At 46.9% G+C, this 6,000-nt stretch overlaps 1 long non-coding RNA gene across 1 annotated transcript in view; it reads left to right on the top strand.

Annotated features, from left to right (window-relative positions):
- The window catches only part of LOC139753849 (uncharacterized), a 427,945-nt gene that overhangs the window by 163,754 nt on the left and 258,191 nt on the right, over positions 1 to 6,000 (top strand). The gene's annotated exons all lie outside the window — the stretch shown is intronic.

Genomic DNA, 6,000 nt, shown 5'->3' with positions numbered 1-6,000 from the left:
GTGTGGCCCAGAAGTTTACACCTCCGTTAATGTCGTATATTTTTTTCTTTCATTTTTGTGAAATATGAATATTTATCATCAGGGGCAAACGGGAAGTCGTAAATGAATATTTTAGCTTTTATTTTTCTCGTAGTTCTGCTTCTGAAAAGATCCCGTCCACTAAAACTTCTCAGGAGGAAGCATTAGTGGCTCCGCGCGAGCTGAGAACTTGGCTGAGAGTCAGCAGAATAGAGCCAAGACAGAGGGAGAAAGGGAGGGAGGAGGGGGAAGTTTCAGGGGAAGAATGCCAAGAGGCAGCCCGAGACAGGATTGATCCTGTCATCTTCCACGACAGGATGAGGGAGGGAGGGATGTCATCTTCAATGTTTATGATGACTCGTAGGGTCTGTACATCATAGGTCAACTCCTTCCCTCCAGCTGCACGTCTACTCCTTCCCTCTCCCAGCAGCACGTCACCTCCTTCCCTCCCACCTGCTCCTCCCTCCATGCTCCTCCTCCCTCACCTGACCACCATTATATCCTACTCCTCCATGTCCACCTGGTGATACCTTCTCGGCCTTCTTTACTTCAAGATTACCTGCCTCCTTTCAAGTTCATCTTTGGACCAACCCTCTCCTTAAGCTTAGCCTAGAGAAAACCTTGCTCAAATTCAACTCTAGCCCCACCGTTTCTTCTGGTTGCAACTCCAGACTCCTCCTGTTCTCTTTGGTTCTGTTCGAGACGACCACTTCCCTTAATGTACCAAGTGTACCTGTAGCCAAGCGTACCTTCTCCCTCACATAACCCATATCCAGATTATCCACCTTTCCCCAGATCCACTTTGAGACTTGTACCCTCCGCAAGATCTACCTCCAGACTTGTTCCCTTCCTATATATACCTCCAGACTTGTTCCCTTCCTATATATACCTCCAGACTTGTTCCCTTCCTATATATACCTCCAGACTTGTTTCCTTTCCTATATATATCTCCAGACTTGTTCCCTTCCTATATATACCTCCAGACTTGTTCCCTTCCTATATATACCTCCAGACTTGTTCCCTTCCTATATATATCTCCAGACTTGTTCCCTTCCTATATATACCTCCAGACTTGTTCCCTTCCTATATATACCTCCAGACTTGTTCCCTTCCTATATATACCTCCAGACTTGTTCCCTTCCTATATATACCTCCAGACGTGTTCCCTTCCTATATATACCTCCAGACGTGTTCCCTTCCTATATATACCCCTAGACTTGTTCCCTTCCTATATATACCTCCGGACTTGTCCCCTTCCTATATATATCTCCAGACTTGTCCCCTTCCTATATATACCTCCAGACTTGTTTCCTTCCTATATATACCTCCAGACTTGTTCCCTTCCTATATATACCTCCAGACGTGTTCCCTTCCTATATATACCTCCAGACTTGTTCCCTTCCTATATATACCTCCAGACTTGTTTCCTTCGTATATATACCTCTAGACTTGTTCCCTTCCTATATATACCTCCAGACTTGTTCCCTTCCTATATATACCTCCAGACTTGTTTCCTTCGTATATATACCTCTAGACTTGTTCCCTTCCTATATATACCTCCAGACTTGTTCCCTTCCTATATATACCTCCAGACTTGTTCCCTTCCTATATATACCTCCAGACTTGTTTCCTTCGTATATATACCTCTAGACTTGTTTCCTTCCTATATATACCTCCAGACTTGTTCCCTTCCTATATATACCTCCAGACTTGTCCCATCTCTATATACTTCCAGACTTGTACCCTTCCTATATATACCTCCAGACGTGTTCCCTTCCTATATATACTTCCAGACTTGTACCTTTCCTATATATACCTCCAGACTTGTCCCCTCTCTATATACTTCCAGACTTGTGCCCTTCCTATATATACCTCCAGACTTGTTCCCTTCCTATATATACCTCCAGACTTGTTCCCTTCCTATATATACCTCCAGACTTGTTCCCTTCCTATATATACCTCCAGACTTGTTCCCTTCCTATATATACTTCCAGACTTGTCCCCTTCCTATATATACTTCTAGAATTGTCCTCTCCACACTACCTTCAGGTTTGGTCACCTTCGTATATACCCCCAGAACTTCAGCCTTTTGTAAATACCTCCAGACTTCTCCCCTTCTCTTATACGTTCAGACTTGTCCCATTTCTATATACTTCGACTTGTCATCTCCCCATATACCTTCATATTTTCACGTATCCGCAATATACTCCCTGATTTACCTCCTCCCATATACACTCCTACAAGAACCCTGTCCTCAAAGCTGCCTCTCTAGTTTCCCCACCATCTCCAAACCTTACCTCCTGACTACACCTCCTCCTCCAGGTAAGGCAGACCTCCAGACTATACCTCCTCCTCCAGGTAAGGCAGACCTCCAGACTATACCTCCTCCTCCAGGTAAGGCAGACCTCCAGACTACACCTCCTCCTCCAGGTAAGGCAGACCTCCAGACTATACCTCCTCCTCCAGGTAAGGCAGACCTCCAGACTACACCTCCTCCTCCAGGTAAGGCAAACCTCCAGACTATACCTCCTCCTCCAGGTAAGGCAAACCTCCAGACTACACCTCCTCCTCCAGGTAAGGCAGACCTCCAGACTACACCTCCTCCTCCAGGTAAGGCAGACCTCCAGACTACACCTCCTCCTCCAGGTAAGGCAAACCTCCAGACTACACCTCCTCCTCCAGGTAAGGCAGACCTCCAGACTACACCTCCTCCTCCAGGTAAGGCGGACCTCCAGACTATACCTCCTCCTCCAGGTAAGGCCAACCTCCAGACTATACCTCCTCCTCCAGGTAAGGCAGACCTCCAGACTATACCTCCTCCTCCAGGTAAGGCCAACCTCCAGACTACACCTCCTCCTCCAGGTAAGGCAAACCTCCAGACTACACCTCCTCCTCCAGGTAAGGCAAACCTCCAGACTATACCTCCTCCTCCAGGTAAGGCCAACCTCCAGACTACACCTCCTCCTCCAGGTAAGGCCAACCTCCAGACTACACCTCCTCCTCCAGGTAAGGCAAACCTCCAGACTACACCTCCTCCTCCAGGTAAGGCAAACCTCCAGACTATACCTCCTCCTCCAGGTAAGGCCAACCTCCAGACTACACTCCTCAAGGCTACCTGTAGACCGACCCCCCTTCCCCCTCAAGGCTACCCCCAGCCTACCCTTTGGCTTGGATCCCCTCTCTCTCTCTCTCCCCTCTATTTGAAGTGTCCTCTCTCTCTCTCTCTCTCTCTCTCTCTCTCTCTCTCTCTCTCTCTCTCTCTCTCTCTCTCTCTCTCTCTCTCTCAGGGATTTGAAGACACTCACCCACCCTCTGGTACATATTCTTTTAGCCGACGTCTCTCTCTCTCTCTCTCTCTCTCTCTCTCTCTCTCTCTCTCTCTCTCTCTCTCTCTCTCTCTCTCTCTCTCTCCCCTACCTGACCTGCAGACCCCTACCTCTGCCCTGCTCGTCTGAAAATCCTCGCTTGTTTGTTTTCCAGAGCTGTCTCCCCCCCTTCTCTCTCTCTCTCTCTCTCTCTCTCTCTCTCTCTCTCTCTCTCTCTCTCTCTCTCTCTCTCTCTCTCTCTCCCCCTCGCGTCTGGGAACAACAGATTTGTGTTTATTTCTTGCAACATCTTCCCGTCTCTCTCTAGGGAACGAGTAAGCTGACTCCAAAAAAAGAATTTCTTGATTGTGTGTGTGTGTGTGTGTGTGTATGTGTGTGTGTTTGTGTTTGTGTGTGTGTGTGTTTTCGGGGCCATATCTTCAGACATTTTCGCCAAGAGGCCTTTCCCTGTCATATTACGTTCATGACGCTACAGAAACATTTTGATGTGACGTACGCTTAAGGCGTAACAGTTCTGCCATACCAAGTCCCATACAGGGTTTCCCTGCCGTCACACTCTTTCACGCCAAAATCGCGCTGCGTAAACTCCCTCCCGGCCAGAGCAAAAGTGAAATGGCTCGTTGGCCATACTCACGTGTTGGCCATACTCACGTGTTGACCATACTCACGTGTTGATGAATAGTGATCAAGTTCGGCGTTTTAAATTATTCGTCAAGAGTGTAAGATGTTCTCTCTCTTGGGTTCACGCATTGCCCAGGAGATGTGTGTGTGTGTGTGTGTGTGTAGGTTGGGGGGAGGGGTGATAAAAGATTGCGCGGTGGGTCTTAAAAATTGTTGTGGTTGTCCGTTTTCTTTACCTGCTGCTATCAGGGGGAGACTGATAACGAACGTATGCCTAATAAAAAAAAAAAGAAATGGGGGGAGTTTCCTCCCTGACGTTAGCAAAAGGTCAGATACATCCCTAGTATTTGACGTCGCTTCTGTTTTTTGTTTTTTTGTTGGTGTTGGCCTCATATAAACTGACTTTATTCATATATTTTGATTTTCTGGTCTCTCTTTCTCTCATTTTTTCCTCTCTCTCTCTCTCTCTCTCTCTCTCTCTCTCTCTCTCTCTCTCTCTCTCTCTCTCTCTCTCTCGTTCGTTCTTCGTATTTTCGTAAGATGAAGAGTACATTCCTATAGCAGGTTGAATCACGGTCTAGAATGCTATGATTTGTTGCCTTGCACATGAAGACTATCATTCAAAATTTTCTTTTTTTTGTTTTCAACAAGTGTTATTGCATTACCAGCTCTCCCTCCAACACCATAGAAATGGCTCGCATTATTCAATCCCTGAAATTCAAAATTTCTTTTTTTTGTTTTCAACAAGTGTTATTGCATTACCAGTTCTCCCTCCAACACCATAGAAATGGCTCGCCATTATTCAATCCTTGAAGATCGATCCTCACCCACCTACCCACCCACTCCCTTTATGGGACTGCTACAGTTTGGGGGACTTTGCCTCTCGCGTGGCTAGGGCAACGCTGTGTTTCCCTTGCGTTGAAGGGGAAGGTTCTCTCGCCGAAGATGCCTGCACTCTCTTTCCTTCGTGTCTATTAACGATGACGAGAACTTCGCCCAAGGTGGTTGGTTCCTCCTCGCTCGCGATCTGGGTGTTAGCACTCGTAGGTAGGGAACCTGGGATCACCTGCCACTGGTTCTTTCTTGAACATATCCTCTCACAAGAGATGGTACACCCCACCTTCCATGGACAAGGGGAAAAAATATAGATTAAAAAAGAAAATGGGTTATAGCCATCTTCATTGTTAAAAAAGAAAATGGGTTATAGCCATCTTCATTGTTAAAAAAAAGAAAATGGGTTATAGCCATCTTCACTGTTAAAAAAAAAAAGAAAATGGTTATAGCGATCTTCATTGTTCAAAAAAGAAAATGGGTTATAGCGATCTTCATTGTTAGCTAGACGCCACCAACCCAGAGTCATTCACAAGTGATTCACTTCCAGAATCCTCAAGGCCCCACAGTGCTATGTTTTCCAACGCCCAGTTCTATCCACAAACCCTCGTCACACTCTCTCTTCCTACACACACACTCTCTCTCTCTCTCTCTCTCTCTCTCTCTCTCTCTCTCTCTCTCTCTCTCCCCCTTTGCGAACCACAGCGTCAGTGCCCTTTCATATGCAGATGACCTCACATTTACATCTCAGGACCCAGACACACTACACGAGCAACGGCACACAGCACTAGGAACACCGTGCAAACCAGATCACTGACTCACTCGAACGTCGAGTCTCCATCTCCCACCCTTGCTAAAAGGCTTCAGTCCTACATCTACGCCCTCCTCCCCCCACCCTTGCTTGCTAACAGGCTTCAGTCCTACACATCTACGCCCTCCTCACCCACCCTTGCTGACAGGCTTCAGTCCTACACGTACGCCCTCACTTTATGCTATGTGATCAAATGCTCCCATTCGCCAAAACACGGTCCGTATTCATAATCGCGTACGACACACGGATGCCATGCACACTTCCCACACCACAAACATCAGTACAATGGTTAACACAGTATACTCCCCTCAGAACACTGCCACAAGGTTTCGGACTTTAGAAGGAATGTCGTAGTGGCGTAGGCTACAAAGGTATTCATGACAGTTCTTCTGA

This window comes from Panulirus ornatus, chromosome 15 (assembly GCF_036320965.1).
Source record: "Panulirus ornatus isolate Po-2019 chromosome 15, ASM3632096v1, whole genome shotgun sequence".
NCBI lineage: Eukaryota > Metazoa > Arthropoda > Malacostraca > Decapoda > Palinuridae > Panulirus > Panulirus ornatus.
The sequence above is the reverse complement of the archived record's forward strand: the minus strand, read 5'-3'. Positions and strand labels throughout refer to the sequence as shown.